At 51.4% G+C, this 19,731-nt stretch overlaps 1 pseudogene; it reads right to left on the bottom strand.

The window, feature by feature from the left end:
• Positions 1–15,914: 15,914 nt before the first annotated feature.
• LOC146811704 (U4 spliceosomal RNA) lies at positions 15,915–16,020 on the bottom strand (annotated as a pseudogene).
• Positions 16,021–19,731: the final 3,711 nt, after the last annotated feature.

The raw sequence follows: 19,731 nt of genomic DNA, 5'->3' as shown, positions 1-19,731 counted from the left end.
GCTCGCCCAGCCCAGCTGACCCGCCCTCCCGTCCCCCTTCTTAAGGGGACAGCCAGGTGCACTCGGGAGTGACCGCTGTGCCTCTCACAAGGCCGGGTCACCCCCTTGCTCCCACCGCCTCCTGCTCCTGCCTACGCCAGCCAGCCTCCTTGCCAGCCTCCTTGCCGCCGCCACCGTCGCCCCCCCCAGCCCCCCGAGCGGCCCAGCCTCAGCTGAGCCGCCCGCTCGCCACTTTTTCCCGCCGCGGGCCCCCTGCGGCCCCGCCCACCACCGGCCCATTGGCCGCCCCGCTCGCCCAGCCCAGCTGACCCGCCCTCCCGCCCCCTTCTTATGACGCCCCCAGAGCGACCGCGCAGCGGACGCGCGCAGCGGGAGCACCGATTGAGCGCCGAAGGTGCGCCAAAGGTAAGCCCGTCTACGCCCGTCTGCGCCTGGACCACGCCCAGCGCCAGGACCCCTGGCCCCCGCAGACCCCAGCCCACCCCCCGGACGTACGACGCCGCCACCCTCAACGCACTCAACGCCGGCCGAAGCCCAGGATGCTACCGAGCCACCCCGAGACGCACCCACGGACCCTTCTGCTGCAACTCCTGCAAGTTCACCTGCATCCGGACCTGCACTACTCCAGCACCAACCAAGACCAAGACGAGCAACAGCAGCAGCCACCTGAAATGCATCCTGCTCAACACCCGCTCCGTCCACAGACACGCCGTCGAGCTCTGGAACCTGCTCGACACCACAGCCCCAGACGTCGCCTTCCTCACGGAAACCTGGATGAACGCCTCCTCAACGCCCGACATTGCCATCGCCATCCCAGACGGCTACAAGATCATCCGAAGGGACCGCATCAACCACACCGGAGGAGGCATCGCCATCATCCACAGGAACACCATCCGCATCACGACCAACACCGACGACACCCTCTCACCCGCCGAGCACCTGCACTTCCAGGTCCACATCAACCCCAAGACCACCCTCAGAGGCACCCTCATCTACAGACCCCCGGGACCACGCACACAATTCAGCGAAGACATCGCCGACTTCATCAGCCCGCACGCCCTCCCCTCCGCTGACTACATCCTCCTCGGGGACCTCAACTACCACCTGGAGAACAACAACGACCGCAACACCACCACCCTGCTGGACAACCTCGCCAACCTCGGACTCAAGCAGCTGGTCACCACCCCCACCCACTACGCCAGACACACACTCGACCCCGTCTTCTCATCCAGCAAGGACATCGCCTTCAGCCACGCCACCGGACTCCACTGGACGGACCACAGCTGCGTCCACTTCAGCTTCAGAAGGACCACGATCCACCACCACCAGCAACAGGTTGCACGCAGAAGCTGGAACAAGATCACAGCCGACCAGCTCGCGACCGCCCTGAGCAAGAACCCACCCACCAGCGCAACGAACCCCAGCCAAGCGGCCACCAACCTCACGAAGTGGATCAGCGACTGCGCAGACGACCTCGCCCCTCTGAAGACCCCGACTAGCAGACCCGGTAGCAAGAAAGCCCCATGGTTCACCGACGAACTCAAGAGCTCCAAGAAGAACTGCCGAGTCCTCGAGAGAACCTGGCGCAGAGACCCAACACCGGACAACATGACTGCCCTCAAGCTCGCCACCCGAAAACACCACCAACTCATCCACGCCACCAAGAAAACCGCATTCAAGGAACGACTGGACAACAACGCACACAACAGCAAGGAACTCTTCAACATCGTCAAAGAGCTCTCCAACCCCAACGCCGGTAACAACAACATCACCCCTTCACAAGACCTCTGCAACTCCCTCGCCTCCTACTTCCACAACAAGATCGCGGACATACACAACAGCTTCAGCACTCAACCGACGCACGCCACGACCGAACCACCGCCCCCCACCACCACCCTCCGCGCCTGGACCCCGATCAGCACCGAAGACACCGTCCGCACGATGAACTCCATCCACTCTGGATCTCCTACCGACCCCTGCCCTCACCACGTCTTCAACAAGGCCGACGCTGTCATCGCACCCCACCTGCGGGACATCATCAACACCTCCTTCGACACCGCTACCTTCCCGGAGAGCTGGAAGCACGCCGAACTCAGCGCTCTACTAAAGAAGCCATCAGCCGACCCCACCGACCTCAAGAACTACCGCCCCATCTCGCTGCTCCCGTTTCCTGCAAAAGTCATCGAGAAGACCGTCAACAAGCAGCTGGCCGCCTTCCTCGAGACGAACGGATCCCTCGACCTCTCGCAGTCTGGCTTCCGGGCCAACCACAGCACCGAGACCGCACTGATCGCAGCCACCGATGACATCCGAGCTCTGCTTGACAACGGAGAAACAGCGGCCCTCATCCTCCTAGACCTCTCCGCGGCCTTCGACACTGTCTGCCACCGTACACTAGTGCAGCGACTCAGCAACGTCGGAATCCAGGAGAAGGCACTGGAGTGGATCATCTCCTTCCTCGCTGGAAGGACACAGAGAGTCCGCCTCCCCCGTTCAGATCTGAAGCCACCGAAGTCATCTGCGGCGTTCCTCAAGGCTCCTCGCTCAGTCCAACCCTCTTCAACGTGTACATGAGCCCCCTCGCAGACATCGCACGCCAGCACAACCTCAACATCATCTCCTACGCCGACGACACCCAGCTGATTCTCTCCCTCACCAACGACCCCGCCACCGCCAGAGCCAACCTCCACGAAGGGATGAAAGAGGTAGCCGAATGGATGAAGAACAGCCGCCTGAAACTGAACTCGGACAAGACGGAAGTCCTCATCCTGGGATCCTCACCCTCCGCCTGGAACGACTCCTGGTGGCCCCCCGCCCTAGGCAGCGCACCCAAACCAACAGACCACGCACGCAACCTGGGCTTCATCCTGGCCTCCACCCTCTCCATGACCAGACAAGTCAACGCCGTCTCCTCGTCGTGCTTCAACATCCTGCGCATGCTACGAAAGATCTTCCGGTGGATCCCCACCGAGACCAGGAAGACGGTCACCCAGGCCCTCGTCACCAGCCGTGTGGACTACGGCAACTCCCTCTACGCCGGAACCACCGCGAAACTCCAGAAAGACTTCAGCGGATCCAGAACGCCTCAGCACGACTCATCCTGGACATCCCCCGTCGCAGCCACATCTCCGGACACCTGAGAGACCTGCACTGGCTCCCGGTCACCAAGAGAATCACCTTCCGTCTCCTCACCCACGCACACAAAGCCCTACACAACCAAGGCCCAGGATACCTCAACAGCCGCCTCAACTTCTACGCTCCCAAACGCCAGCTTCGATCGACCGGCCACGCCCTCGCCACCGTCCCCCGCATCCGAAGAGCCACCACAGGGGGACGGTCCTCCTCCTTCCTCGCCGCCAGGACGTGGAACTCCCTCCCGACCCACCTCCGCCTGACCCAGGACCACCTCGCCTTCAGGAAGCAACTCAAGACCTGGCTTTTCGAGCAGTAGCGGACCCCCCTCCCCTAGCGCCTTGAGACCCTCTGGGTGAGTAGTGCGCTATATAAATGCTTTGATTGATTGATTGATTGTTTATATAAACCGCACCACCAGTAACGTTGTTGTAACAGAGATACAGTAGCTGCAACGCTGGCATGCGCGGACGCCATGCCCTCGTGAACTGCTACTATCAAAGATGGTCTGCAGTCCGCGTTTGGAATCAATCTGTCACCAACGTCATTAATCCTCACTAATGGGACGTTATCAGGACTTAAGCGATAATGGTAACGAGAAGGGAAACCTCTTGGATATTTTGTTCCCTTCTATGTAGCAGCAATATCTGCCAAGATGTCATCATCGATCTTACTTTTGGATCTTGTAACTGCTGCTACTAAGTATGTTGCCACTGCTGTTTTTGCTGCCTCGTCAGCCAGGCTGTTGCCGACAGCATGGACACCAAGTCGTTGGTGACCAAGAGTGTGAATAACATTTACGAGAGGCAGATGTTCTTTAAGTTCTGCCACTCGAACCCAAAGCGTTTTATGCTTAATCGTGCTACCTTTGGAATCATGGTAGTCATTCTGAGACCAAAAATGTAGATTGTCATTGTATGATTGGACACAATAAAATGAGTCACTCACTATAAGGGTAGTGACTCGGGGATCAGCAAACTCTAGTGCTAGCACCAGAGCACGAAACTCCGCCAACTGTGCTGTACAATCACCCAATGACTGCGTATGCACGACATCGGATTGGAAATCACCATTTACGAAAGTACCGACCACAATTGCGCAGGCCGCTGAATAGGCATGCTTTGATCCAGTTGCCGGTTGCGCAGAACCGTCAGTGTAAATGACACAATGGTAATCCTCGAGCGGGCGCAAAGACAGAGGAGCTGGATGAACAAATTCATACTGCAAAAACTCCTGAGTCTGAAGTGCCGCGTCAAATATATAGGTGAGGTCAGGCGATGTCAAGGAAGTGGCCCATTGTATCCACCTTGGATGCAAAGCCTTAGAATTTGGTACACTTGCTTTTGTCACCGCCTCAAGGGCAGGATATGGTGTAACCACCAACATGCGTTTACCTTGCGATAGCGCTCGCTCTTTCAGAATCGCCATCTGTACTGCCGTCAGAACTTTCTCGACAGCGGAAAATCGCAGTTCAGCCGAAGTGTACAAGTGTGATTTGTAGGCAATGGGGACGGTGTCGCCCTCATTGAACATTAAGTATGTGAAACCCACTGCGCCTGGCACAATTCTTATTACCAGGTTAGTGTGGTTATCACGCGTCAGTTAATATTTTGAAGCAAGAAGATCAGTTTGCAATGATTGCAATATAGCTGAATGCTCTGGCAGCCAACATGATTTGGAAAAAGTAGGTTGTATCAAGGCATAAAGCGGCTTGACACGCTGGGCATAATCTGGGATGTAAGTTCGACCAAAATTCAGAAAAACCAGCAGAGAATGTAATTTCTTCAGTGTCGTGGGAGCACGTAGGCATGCGCATTTCTCTAGGAAGTGCGGAGCCAATCCTCGACCTTCATTGTTGAGTTCGTACCCCAAGAACAACACTGTATATTCCGCTATGTGAGACTTCGCAAAGTTGAATTTGTAACCGAAGTCTGCAAACAAAACAATAATGCGATCAACGCGACTGAGATGCGGTCCCAACTCGTCATCGGTGAGATAAATATCATCCACATACGAGTACGCATCAGGGTCTATGCTCTCTAACAGTGAGACCACGCGAGCGGCGAAGACACCAGGGTTGTTTTTATAGCCCATCGGTAATCTTTTGAAATGTTTTTGTTTGCCACCCGAGGTAAATGCCGTCCACTCACTACTAATAGAGGACAGGTTATGGCTGTAAAAGCCATTGGAGATGTCATGTGTGGTTTTAAACCGAGAGCCGAACTGTGGGTATTTTGTACTGCGCATGTCCGGCAATGAGAGTTTAAATGCCGGTAATGCAAAACTAAGCGGTACGACCCGTCAGGTTTCGTCACAGTAAATAAAGGATTATTCATTGGTCACACACTAGTTTCAATTACCCCTTGATATTCCAATTGTTCAAGGATAGCCACGATGTGAGGTCTTGCTTCGCGACGCATGGGATATTGGGGTTGTGGCTGGGGCGTGGACCGCAACGGAATTTCATGGCTGGGGGACAATTTATCCCAGCCTACCTGATTACGATACAGAGCAGGTGCAAGCACCAGAGCCCACTCCTCGGGGAACTTTTTAGCTTGGTCTCTTGGCACCGTGTGCGCAAAGGACGGGAGGATTACTTCCTCCCCTCTAGGAGCATCTAAAACGAAAGCTGGGGGCCAATCTGCCTCTGCTAATAGAATATCATATGAAGTGGTCAGATGATCCCAAAAAATCTCTTTCATCGTGCGTTGTATGTCACCCTCAATTAAAAGGACTATGTTATATAGTCTGTCAGGGGGAGCCACTCTAGTGTCAGCAGTTTCTACAGTTATGAACGTATCAGTTGCTGTCGCCACCAGATATGGACGCAGTGCTTGTCGCACTACTGTAACTTCCGCCGCGCTGTCGAGCAGCGTTAGTGCCCATGTCAGGTTCAGAAGCTGCGTCCGCACCATCTGTGGCATACCTCTCTGTTAGCGCAGCAACTTGCTTCTTCTGAAACGGGGGTCGTTGACGCGCAGACTCGTCCTGCTTGCCTTTGCCGTCAGTCTGGCGGGGTTGCTCACGACCTTGGGCACCCCTTCCTTCCCCACGGTCTCCGCCACCGGATTGTGAAGCCGATGTTTCCTGTGAAGAACGAGGAGAGCGTTGTTTAGAAACCTGAAATCTATCAGGTGACTTAATACGAGATCGATCGCGCAGATCATATGTGCGTTCACTGGACGACTGCATGGGCGATGTAGGACGAGACCCCTGCTTCTGTAGCTGCTTACCCTGTTTCTTTGCTCGCCAACTTTGTTTAGGAAAGCTTGGGCGTTTGTCTTTAGTTGACGAGCTCACCTTAGTTTGCTGTACTATATCAGGAATAATAACGGCTGGTTTAACACCCAACGCACTACGGCCAACTTGCCTGTAGGCTTGCGCAATTATTTTTGCGAACTCCTTGGGCTTGTCGAGTTCATCCACGCTGTCCAACTTATTTAGTACTTGGAACTGCATGGCATCGCCTTTGAGGTTGCCCATTACCATGGAAGCCACCACAATGAACACACCGACAAGCCTCATTCCCAATTCAACAGCAGCCTCCGCACCGTGGTTCTCTTGAACACGTTTGATGACGGAGGGTAGTACAGACATAGAGTCAGACGGAGTGCCGAAGCAGTTTGAGTAGGTCGCGGCAAAGACCTTGCCCCAGTTTGTGCAATCAGCCATATCTGGGACCAAGTCTTTCGGCAAACTAATGGTGAGTATCCTGTGTTTCTCCACAGGAGTTGTATGCAGAAAAACCGCCTCCAGTTGGTCAAATTTCTCAGCAAGCCAATAAGGAAAATCATCCTTATTCTGTGGGCGCTTGCCCATAACTGAATTAACCATAACAGGACTAATAACCACCGCGTGGTGGTCCGTCGGTTGTCCCGCAACAGCAGGTGTCCCCACCTGCACGTTGCGCGACACGTACTGCACTAAAGCCCTATGGACTGTAATCAGGGCTGTGTGTAGTACTCGCAACTCAACCACTGCCACCGTGAGATAGCGGGGATGAGGTGTAAAGCCGGCCAGCACCAGCCATGTGGCCCCTGCAATGGACAACGGGCCCATTCTTGCCGGTGCAACCGCATGGGGAAGGGCACCATTAAACCAAATGGTATGCTGCCAGGCAGAGATTGGAATTTCTTGTGTCCTATACGGGGTATAGACCGCAGGCAGCTGTGTGGGAGTAAAGGTATGAAACGTATCATCGTCATCCACTGCCGGAAAAGTCACCCATGAGTAAAACAACTCATACGTGTATGACGCATCAGCGCTCACCACAAAAATAACAGCCATCCCATCATCTGGCACCCCATACCTCGTCAAATGACGGCGTAGAGGTGCACGACTATGCACGGCTATGTCAACCGCCATTAGGACACAACTAAATAGTATCAACGATATCAACAGTAGCACTGGGGTTCAGTAAAAATAACCGTTTTAATGATCAAGCTTGAAGGAACCTATTAGTCGAAACACAGGTAGGTTAAACCGTCACTCCTGTCAACCGGAAACCAGAGTGAGGGAGTTGTGGACTAATATAAGCACTACTAAGGCGTTTCAAATAAATAGACCAAACGTTAGGTGCGCCATGTTGCAGGGATTCTGCTTATGCACAGAACTATGCACAGGAAACCAGGACCTCAGTGAATTGTGGTGTACCAAAAACTCACCTCAGAACCCCTTATCCGACCAGCATCAGTGTCCCATTCGTTATCCGAGTTTTATCTTGGCGGTCCCAATGTATAGACAACCCAGAACAAGCGATTTAGGGTATTCTCAGGAATGGTGGGAATCAGAAATACCTGTTCGTAATTATTCTCATATCAGTCCACAACAGAATAAACAGAGACACAGAAAAGTTTAAGGAGTTTATTTTATAAACCTCGTGTCCTAAGATGCAGTACTTTGGCTAACATAAGCAGACAAATGATTAAGATCAAAACTATCAGCATAGTTACAATACCATAGAAAATGAAAGGAGTAATCATACTAAAATGACAGTGGATCTCAGCCACCTTCCTTTCGCTAGCAAACTAATATTATTATTAGACTAATAAAAGGTCTCTAGGCTTGAATGGGGAACCCATGCTGTAAAGATCAGCTCAGTGCGATCACATCACAGGATCAGCTAGACTCTGCTCCTGGGAAAGCTCTTCCTCCATGTAATGAAAAATATGCAACACTGCCATATTAAAAGCACCCGACTTTCAGGTATTCGCAGCTGCGTGCGTGTTATGGCTAAATAGTGGGCCGATCAACCTGAACCCAACAACATGCACCTTCTAGCGACCCAGACTGTTTCTTTACACGATGTGCAGACCAAGGTCGCTGCTCACTGTTTGGGATGTGAACAACAGACAGTTCTCATGTGAAGCAAAGTCGAGCAAGCATTTCTCAATTAATAACATGTAACTACAGTGTCCTGTGCAAAAGCAGCAAAAGCGGCAAGATGGCTTTCTAACATCTAACGCGGTTGTGCTAACTTAGCATTGTACGTATATAGATAGCAATCTTCACTACACTATAGTGTGCAGACAGTCCAGTGGATCCTCCAGAGGTTTTACAGAGGCTAAAGTAGATAATACTGTGAGAAAGTGCCATCTTTCTTGCATGGTATGCCCCCACTTTTTGCTGAATTGCTGAATGTACTTTGACTGAGTGTGCCCTGGACTCCTGCCAATCAGGTGGCCAGGGCCTATGTTCCTTCCCTATAACAAACAAAACCCAAATTGGCAAACCCTGGCCACATGTCAGCCCCTGGTAAATGGTACCCTAGGTACCCAGGGCCTTGTGACCAGGGAAGGCCTCTAAGGGCTGCAGCACTCCTTGTGCCACCCTTAGAGGCCCTGTACCCTTACACACACACACTGCCTTTGCAGGCTGAGTGTTTGGGTGCAAGACAAAAACAAAGTCGACATGACACACATCCCTGTGTGCCATGCCCATCACCTACACTGCCATGGCATACATCAGCCACCCCTCTAGCTGGGTGCCTTATGCCAATGGTGTGGGCACCGGAGCAGGAGCCCTGTGCCCCTACAGTGCCCAGGTCCATTCCTGAGCACTGTAAGTGCTGTGCTGCCATTTAAGAGTACATGTTGCTGAGAGCTCGTCAAACACGAACTCCACAGCACCATAATGGCAACACTAAAGACTAAGAAGTTTGGTATCAAACTTCTCAGCACATTAAACCCACACTGATGCCAGTGTGGGATTTAATGTACCAAGCACCCCAGAGGGCATCTTAGAGGTGCCCCCTTAAACCTAACCTACAATCCACGTCTGCTCTGAGGCTGCCTAGGCTGCCACCCAGCAGACATGTTGCTGGACCCCTGGGTAGGAGAGCCCTGCTCTCCTGGGCCTGCAACAATGCACATCTTGGGCGAGGTGCTAAATCTCCTCCCCCAGGATGGGCAGGGGGAAGCTTCAAAGGCATGCCGCCTCTGTGAGCTTCCCCAGGCCACTGCAACCCCCCACTTTGGTGGGAAGCTTTGGCCGGAAACCCCAAATAAGGACAGGGGATGTGCCAGCCTGCCAACCCCAACTCTCAGGTGGGGGAGGCGAGGTGAAGCACATCTCCGGGCTCTCGCCATCTTGAAGATGGGGAGCCCTACCCTATCAGGACTAGGCTACTGCCCCCCTCCCACAGGAGAGAGGCAGGATAGGGGGTGTACCCACCCCAGGACAGGGACCCATTGGTCCCTGCCCTTCACCTACCTGTAACGCCCCTAAATCTAGTATTTTGGGGCACCCTGAACCTTCCTTCCCCAGATTCCAGATTCAAAACTACAAAGAAGAGCAAGAAGGAGGAAGACCTGCCCTGCAGCTGCTAAAAAGAGGAAGACACCAACTGCTTTGGCCCCAGCTCTACCGGCCTGTCGACCCTCGATCCTGCTCCAACCCGGCATCTCTTGTGGCCAGCAACCTCACAAACCCCGGAGGACCTGGCTACCTTTTGGCTCTAAGCCCCTGGGACTCCGATGAGTAGAGGCTCTACTCAAAACCTACTTCTAATCCCTGGCAGCAGCCCGGAACCGCGAACCCAGCACACTCTGCACCAGCCAAGCCTGACCAGTGCCGGAGTGAACAAAGACCACGCGGACGACCCCACGGCGACTGTGACCCCGAGTCCGGCACCCAAGGACCTCCCTCGACACTCCTGAAGAAGCCTGCAGCCTCAGAACAAGGTGCCCCCCTACCGCGATCAACAGAGGGTAAGATTTCCCGACACCAAATGGCACCCCCTAAACCGGAGACTTCCCATCGAAATCAATTGAGCGCCCGAGGGCTCAAAAGCACCCTGCACCCAGCCGCCCGAGTGGCCCTGGCAGTGAAAACTCTACACCTACCTACTTCCCCACTTGCCCTGAGTAAGTGACCAGGAGCCCAGCTCCCACAGCCGCGTGGCTTGCCAGTCAGCAGCCACCAACCAAGGCCCCCCTATCCCTCATAGGATAACATTGGGCCTAACTCTCTCTGCACCCGGCTGCCCTAGAGTCGCTGAGGGTGAACCAACTGTACCTACCTGACCCTGGGGGACCCCTGAGTCTATGCCCAGAACCTCAACTCTGCCAGTCGAGTACTTACCCTTAAACCGACAACTCTATTTTCCTCATAGGGTAACATTGACTGTCTTTTTCCTGAAATTTCTTCAAAGTGTGGACTTTTCAAATCTTAAAATATTCACCAAAAATCAGCCGAGTAACGAAAACGAAATTACTCACCTGCTCTTAGGTGAGCTCCCAGTGCTGGATCTTGGTGCCCAACACTGACTGTGAAAAATACTTACAACTGCACTTACCCGTAACCCAATTTTCTTCCATAGGAAATCATTGACTGTTTTTCTGTGAAATTTCTTCTAAGTGTCAATTTCTGCAATCTTTAAATATTCTTCAAAAATCGTAAAATATCTGAAAACGTAATTACTTACCTGTTTTGGATAAAGGTCCCAGTACTGAGTCTAGGCACCCAGTACTGGATTACAAAAGTAACAAGAACATACTGTACCTGCAACTTGAATTTTCTTCCATAGGGAATCATTGACTGTTTTCTTTGAAATATTTTCTAAGTGTCAACTTTTAAAATAGCTAAATATTGTTTAAAAATCATTACAGTAATTAAGTTGACTTTCATCACTTGATTCTGAGTACTGACCCAGGACTGAATCTAGGATCCAGTCCTGGAATTCCAAAAGTAATCTAAAAAGTGATCTGTTGCAAATAACTTGAATTTTCCATTGAGCTCAATGCATTGTTGTGTTTAAAATAGAGTTGCCTATTGCAACCACTTGTAACTGTTTACAAAAGTCAATTGCATATTGCAAAAGTTTTTATATGAAACATCTCATTCTGAGAAAGTATATTTTAAGTCCAAGTGTTGGTTCTAAAATAAAACAAGCCTATATTTTTTATATATAAACCATTGGCCTAGAGTTCAGTTATTGAGTGTGAGACCATTTGCTGACTGAGTGTGTACAACAAATGCTTTACACTGTCCTCTGATACTGCCTTACTGCTCGACCAAGCTACCACTTTAGAGAGTAAGGTTATATCTAACTTTAGCCTCTGTCAAACCCTGGGGGACTGTGGACTCTGTACACCCTGTACCTATTAAGGAACAGTATATACAGAGCCACTTTCTCACAAATACTAATGCTCTTTTTTGTGGTAGTTTGGGCTAGCAGTTTGGCTTACCAAGGGTAGTGCTAATCATTTGTTGTACACATAGTGGTAATGAATGAGACATGCACTCAATGAATAAATCCGAGACCAATATATAAAATTTATTTTTGGTTATATTTATTTTGTAGAACCACCAAACTTCATCTTAGGTAAATACATTTTGGAATAGAAATACTTTTCAATATCAAAAGTGGACACTTAGTCAAATTTTCAGACATTGCAATGTTAAACTATGTGAGGATGAAAAAATTCAGCAAACAGATAGGTAACATCGACTTACAGAACCAGTCTTCGGGAGTTAAGACCAGTATTGGGCAAGGTTCAGTTCAGCACGACTAGTACACCACCAGTGGCACAGGGACAGCCAGGTGCAAGTGCGGTGTTGAGCACCCAATACAACTTAATGAAGAATGGGACAATCGGACAGATGCTGCTTACAGGTAAGATACAGCAGCTTGGGGGACCAATCCAGGTGTTGAAAGAAGCACTGGGGAGGGTCCAAGGCAGCACCAACATTACACCACCAGCAGTATAGGGGCGACCGGGTCCAGAGTGCCAACATATCCTCAGGTGCCCAATGTTAAGCAATAGAGAAAGGTAAAATCAAAAAAGGGCTGCAGGCCAGGAGGCCGTTGAACAAAACCTACAGCTGAAGAGGTAAGTTGCGATGCTCTGGGATGTAGGGACACCTTTGGTCGTCTTCACTAAGGCGTAGGGTGGACAGGTGCAGGGTTGCCTTTTGGTGTCGGAAACGGCTTACTGGAGCAGGTCATGGTTGCGAGGGTCTCTGTGCAGAGGCTGCAGGCTACTCCAAACAGTTTGGGAGGGGTCAACCCACGATGGACTCGGGCTCTTGAGCACTGAGCAACCTCGCCGGAACCGGTGGGCCACTTGAACTCGGGCCGGAGGCGTTGAGTGCAGAGGTGGAATCGCGAGTAAGGTTTTGCGTTTCTGCAGGTCACAGTTTTTCTTGAAAATGTTAGCTTTTGAACAGATCCGGTATTCTCTGGAAATCTTGATGTTTTTCAAAGGAAGGTAGTTCCTCCAGGGTTTTGGAGGTCACTGGACTGCAGGACGAGTCGTCTTTTTGCGCAGGATCGCCGAGGGCTGCAGACAGGCTGGTAGGGCTTAGGCCACGTTAGTAGTTCTCTACAGTCTTCTTTGCTGGTGTGGCTCTGTGGTGTCCAGCTCTTCTTAGGTCATTGGGAAATGAATTTCAGGGCTCAGGGGGCCACCTAAATACTACATTTAGGGGCATTGAAAGGGAGTGCCAGGTAGTAGCCAATGGGCTTCTTTCCTTAGGGGTGACTACACCCTCTAAATGCTCACCCCACGTGAGGGGTGGACATATCCCTGATCCTGAATTGGGGAGTCTCATCATGTTCAAGATGGTGGACACTGAAAAGTGTACTTCACCTCACCTCCAGAACCTGAGGGTTGGAGTTGGCGGAGGAGCACACACCTCCTATTGTTGCTCAGGTTTCCTGCCTATCTTCCTGCCAAAAGGGATGAGGACAGAAGGGGGCCCTGCTTCTTCTAACTGGAGAGGGGGGGCTGCAGGGCCTCTGAAGCTCCCTGCCACAGATGGCTGTTCTAAACCACGGTGAAGTGTGAACACCTCTGCCGAGGACAGGCATTGATTTCGACCTCTGAGTGCGCAGGCACTCACCCCATAAGGTTAGAACACTGATTGGTGGTAGCAGACTGGCTTAGGCCATTCAGTGACCACACTAAGGGTTGTTAGGTTTCAGGGGATCCCTCTAATGGGTCCTCTCTGTGCAGTTTTGAATAAATCTGACGCTGGGATCAGTACAGGTTTCTTTTGCTAAGATGTTCTGATGGATACATCTGCCAGTGGATTCCTCACCTTGTGAATATCCCCTGCACCAGCATTCTACAGAACTTTTTTCCCCAGCTCTCTACGCCGACGTGGACGACGTCATAATGCATCGGCTCCGCTCGCGACTCCGTATGACTTCACCGGAGCCATAAGAGAGCCACGTCGGCGTGATGACATCATTTCCCTTTTTTCCGCGCCGTCGACGCGCAACGGTTTTTCCAGTACTCTCCTGCTACTTTGTAGTTGTTAGGTGTTACTGTTGGTGAAAATCTGTTATGTCTTCGACGAAGAAGTCGGGTTTTAAGCCCTGTAGGGAATGTGGGGACCACATGTCTATGACGGACCCCATGATGACTGTTTGTGGTGCCTTTCATCCGACCACGATGTCGAAGATTGTTCAAGCTGCAGGAGGATGAATCCGAAGGCGTTAAAGGAGAGGAAGGCGAAGCTTTTTATGGCTAAGGTCGGGAAGGTGAAGAGAGGAAGAAAGAAGGAGAGGTCGAGGCCGGAGTCGTCGACTTCGAGATCATCGAAGTTGAAAAAACATCATAAAAAAAGGAAGCATTCCTCTCGGCGCCGGTCTTCAAAGAACAGGAAGTCGAGGTCGACTTCGCCTCGACGACGCCGAAGTAAGAATTTGTCTCCTTCTCCTTCTCCTTCGAAGTCTCCGGAAGGATCTCCTTCTCCGAAGCGGGCTCCAGCGCGGTCACCGGAACAGTCCCCGGTGCAGTCACCGGTGCCTTCACCGGCATCGTCTCCGGCTCCAGTGGAGTCGCCTGTTTCGGATGGTGATCGGGAACAAAGGGGAGAGCCTTCTCCAGGACCTGAGGATCCTACGGCTCCGGTAAAGGACACTGCGGCGCCGTTGCCAGGTACTCCGCAGAAGGATACAGGTTCGGTTCCTTATCCGCAGTTCCCGGCTCCAGGTACTGATTCTTCGCATTTTTTAAATGCCATGTATGGAGTCTTCAATCGGGCTGCCGTCCCATCCGGTGCACCGACTGGTCCTGTGGGTCCTATGGCATATACTTTAGGCGTGCCGCAGCATTATGCTCAGGCCCCGTTTATGCCCTTTCTGCCGATGGCGCCTTCGTGGGAGTTTCCGGCGGCGTCTGGGGATCCATCACGACTTCGGCTGGATCGTCCTGCTTCGGAGCCTTCCTCGACGCCGTTGCCGACTCCCTCGGTGCCGCGTCCGGCGCCGCCGACTCCGTCTATGGCGCCGCCGAATCCATCTCCTCTGGTTCCACCGACGCCACGTACGACGTCGACGACGCCGGCTCCACGGATTTATTCAAGGAGGGAGGCCCAAAGGGTCTTGGATGAAGAAAGGTATAGAGTGGAGGTAGAGGAAGGTGAAGTGGACACGTCCTCAGATGAATTTGAAGGGATACAAGAGGCTAGTGGCCTGGATATGACCCCTGAGTGGGAGCATACTTCGTCTAGATCCTCTCCACCTCAGGAGTTGGCTCCTTACCATGTGGTAATAAAAAAGGCCGCAGAGCTGTTGGATTTGCAGTTACCTTCTGCGGAGTATAAATCTAACCTGCTTACAGAGGTGTTGCATTCACCTACTTCAACATCTGAGCCTTTACTGCATTTTAATGGGGCTATTTTGGAGCCTGTTTTGGAGGTATGGCGGAACTCGTAATGACGTGTTTCCAGCCCATGAACTTACTATCGATTCCCTGGTAACTTACAATATCCATGCAGATATGCCATCACAGGAGATATAGTGCACCCTGCCTTAGGGCTAAGGCCTGCTAGAGTGGTGTCTTACCTATATCCCATACAGTGTGTTGTGGGCATGCCAAACAGGGATGTGTGTAGGCTGTGGTTGCTATTCCTGCTACTTTCTGGTCCTGAAACTGGACAAGGGCATTCGTCCTATCCTAGATCTGCGAGCCCTCAACTACTTCCTCAAAAAAGAAAAGTTCAAAATGCTCACTCTGTCCCATGACTTGTCTGCCCTAGACCCCGGAGACTGGATGGTAGCGTTGGACTTGCAGGACGCCAGCTTTCACATTCCCATCATGCCTGCCCATCAGCGCAACCTGCAACTTACAGTAGGCAGCAAGCACTTTCAGTTCACAGTGCTACCATTTGGCCTTACCAGCACCCCTCAGGTGTTCACCAAGGTGATGGTGGTGGCTGCAGTTCATCTGCGCAGATCAGGGGTTCCGGTCTTCCCCCTATCTCGACGACTGGCTGTTGAAGACGAGCTCGTCCCAGACTGTCCTGTCCAATCTCCAGCCTTTGGTGAATCACCTGCTTTCAAGTTGACATGGCGGGGTATTAGGTAAAGTTTTCAATAAGCAATAATCACACGTTGGATCGACCTCATTGGCTACAATACTTCCACTGCACAGAGATATGGTTCGCCTGCTTTCAGTGGGGTTCACTATCAACGTGCCGAAGTCACACATGACTCCTTGTTAGCCGCTCCCTTTCATCGAAGCTGTCGCAGTTTCGGGCCTATCCAACTGAGCGGTAAGTCCAGGATATTCAGGCTATGATACTGATGTTTCAGCCTCTATCCTGGTTTTCGGTGAGGCTGACTCTGAGGTTTCTGGTCCTCATGGCCTCGTGCATCCTGCTAGTGGCACATGCCAGATGGCGCATGCGGGCTCTGAAGTTCCAGTGGGCATAACATCAAGAGAATCTCTTCGACATGGTCCAGATCTCTGAAGGAAGTTCACCGGATATGCAGTGGTGGCTGACAAACCACGATTGGGTCAGAGGCAGACCCCTCTCCCTTTCATAACCAGATCACATAGTAGTGACAGATGCATCACTCCTGGGATAGGGTGGCCATCTAGATGAGGTGGAGATCAGAGGACTCTGGTTTCCTGCAGAATCTGTTCTCCACATCAACTTGCTGGAGCTCTGAGCAAATCGCTTGGCATTGAAAGCTTTCTCCCTTCCATCAAGGGAAGGCTGGTTCCCGTGTTCACGGACAACACCACCACCATGTGGTACTGCAACTAACAGGGCGGCGTTGGGCCTGGACCAATTGTCAAGAGGCCCTACGTCTCTGGACATGGATGGAACAGAAGGGCATATCCCTGGTGGTTCAACTCCTGACAGATTCCCTGAACACCAGGGTGGACAAATTCAGCCATCAATGCCTAGTGGATTACGAATTGCATTTCCATCCGGAGGTGGTGCAAGGTCTCTTTCATAAGTGGGGAGAGCCTTAGTTAGATCTGTTCTCCTCTGCCGAGAACATGTACTGTCAGAGGTTTTGCATGCTGGAGTTTGCAAGGTCTCAAGTAGAACTCAGGCTTCGTGTACCCCTTACCGCTAATACCACTCCTGTCCAGAGTGCTCAAGAAGATCAGGAGCAACCAGGCCCAAGTCATTCTTGTGGGTCCAGACTGAGCACAGAGGGTCTGGTATCCTGAACTTCTTCAACTGCCAGCGATCCTCTGATCCTCTGGAAGGTCTGCACCCGAACCTGTCAACTCTATGTCTTCATGCGTGTAGATTGAGCGGTGACAGTTGACAGAATTCGATCTACCTCCCGAAGTCTGTGATGTGTTTTTGTCAGCCAGGCATCCCTCTTCGAAGCCTGTGAACGCCTGCTGGTGGCAGAAATCTGTAAAATATTGTACAGAAGAGTCTATTAATCCTCTTTCTGCTTTCCTCTCGCAAGTCTTTCTCTTTATTTTAACCATTGGCCAGCAGGGCTCTGCTTTGGGCACTCTTAAAGGGTTCCTTTTGGTCTTGTCAACCTTCTTGAGGCTGCCAGATCAACTCTCTTTATTTATATCTCCTATAGTAAACTGATTTCTTAAGGGACTTGTGTATATGTTCCTGTCTGCTCTATTCATGATGCCTCGTTGAGACTTTAATTTGATTCTTTCATTCCTGATGCTCCGTTCGACCCTCTGCACAACTGCCCACTCCGGGTGCTTTCCATCAAAACTGCCTTTTTAGTGACACAAACTTCTGCCAGGCGGGTAAGCGAATTGCAGGCTGTGTCATCCAAGCCTCCTTTCCGGACTATCTTTCCTGATAAATTGGTGCTTCGCACTAGGGCCTCTTTTCTACCGAAAGTGGTAACACCATTGTTTGGGAGGCAATCAGTCACCTTGCCTAATTTGTATGCTACTCCGCTCTCCCTAAAGAGGAGGAATAGTCCAACGTCTGGACCTAAAAAGAGCGTTGCCGTTCTACTCTGACCTTACAAAAGAGCTACAGGTGGATGAGTGTAGGAAGCTGGCTCTGTATATACTATACCAAAGTATGGTATTGTGTGCACAGGATCTAGTGCCGTGGTACTCATAGTATGGCCCGCGGGCCGCCAGCGGCCCGGCAGGCCTTCCTTGGCGGCCCATGGACCTTGCAGGTAATGTACCCATGGCCCCCCAGAGAGGGAGAGAGAGAGAGCAAGAGAGAGAGAGAGGGAGAGAGAGAGAGAGAGTGGAGAGAGAGAGAACGTGGAGAGCGAGCGAGTGGAGAGAGAGAGAAAGTGGAGAGAGAGAAAGTGGAGAGAGAGAGAGAGAGAGTGGAGAGCGAGAGAGTGGAGAGTGAGAGAGTGGCAAGCGAGAGAGTAGAGAGAGAGACAGTGGAGAGAGAGAGAAATGGGAGAGAGAGAGAGTGGAGAGCGAGAGAGAGAAAGTGGAGAGAGAGAAAGTGGAGAGAGAGAGAGTGGAGAAAGAAATAGTGGAGAGAGAAACAGTGGAGAGAGTAGAGAGAGACTGACTGACTGAGAGAGAGACTAAAAGAGAGACTGACTGTCAGAGAGAGACTGACTGACTGACAGAGAGCGAGAGAGACTGACTGAGGGAGAGAGAGAGAGACTGAATGAGAGAGATAGACTGACTGACAGAGAGAGAGAGGTAGAGAGACGGACTGAGAGAGACAGAGAGAGAGAGAGAGACTGACAGAGAGAGACTGACAGAGAGAGACGGACTGGCAGAGAGGGAGACTGACAGAGAGAGAGACTGACAGGGAGAGAGAAAAAAGACTGACAGAGAGAGACTGACTTAGAGAGAGAGACTGACCTACTGAGACTGACTGAGAGAGAGAGAGACTGACTGACTGAGAGAGAGACTGTCTGGATGACAGAGAGAGACTGACTGATAGAGAGAGACTGACTGATAGAGAAACTGACAGAGAGAGAGAGACCGAGAAACTGACTGACAGAGAGACTGACTGACTGAGGGAGAGAGAGACTGACTGACTGAGAGAGAGAGAGAGAGAGAGAGAGAGAGAGAGATATTGAGAGAGAGAGAGAGACTGACAGGGAGAGACTGACTGACTTAGCGAAAGAGAATGACTGACTAAGAGAGAGAGACTGACTAAGAGAGAGGGAGACTGACTGACTAAGAGAGAGAGAGAGAGCAACTGACAGAGAGAGAGAGAGATTGATAGAGAGGGATACTGACTTAGAGAGAGAGACTGACTGACTGAGACTGACTGAGATAGAGACTGACTGACTGAGAGAGAGTCTCACTGACTGACAGAGAGTGACTGACTGACTGACAGAGAGATACTAACTGACTGACAGAGAGAGAGATTGACAGAGAGAGAACAAGAGACTGACTGACAGAGAGACTGACTGACTGAGGGAGAGAGAGACTGACTGACCGAGAAAGAGCGAGAGAGAGAGAGAGAGAGAGAGAGAGAGAGAGACATGGACTGAGAGAGAGAGAGAGACTGACAGAGAGAGACTTTCTGACTGACTGACTGAGAGAGAGAGACTGACTGACTAAGAGAGAGACTGACTAAGAGAGAGCGAGATTGACCTTTTAAGAGAGAGAGAGGCTGACAGAGAGAGAGAGACTGACAAGGAGAGAGAGATAGACTGACATGGAGATAGAGAGAGAGACTGACTAACTGAGAGAGATACTGACTGACTGACAGAGAGAGACTGACTGACAGAGAGAGAGAGAGACTGACAGAGAGAGACTGACTGAGAGACAGAGAGACTGACTGACTGACAGAGAGAGACTGACTGACTGACAGAGAGAGACTGACTTACTGAGAGAGACTGATTGACTGACTGACAGAGAGTGAGAGAAAGAAAGAGACAGACTAACAGAGAGAGAGATTGACTGAGAGAGAGAGAGACTGACT

Source organism: Triturus cristatus, chromosome 7 (genome assembly GCF_964204655.1).
Source record: "Triturus cristatus chromosome 7, aTriCri1.1, whole genome shotgun sequence".
Taxonomy (NCBI): Eukaryota; Metazoa; Chordata; class Amphibia; order Caudata; family Salamandridae; genus Triturus; species Triturus cristatus.
Note: the sequence above shows the minus strand (reverse complement) of the source record. Positions and strands in the feature narration are given on the sequence as shown.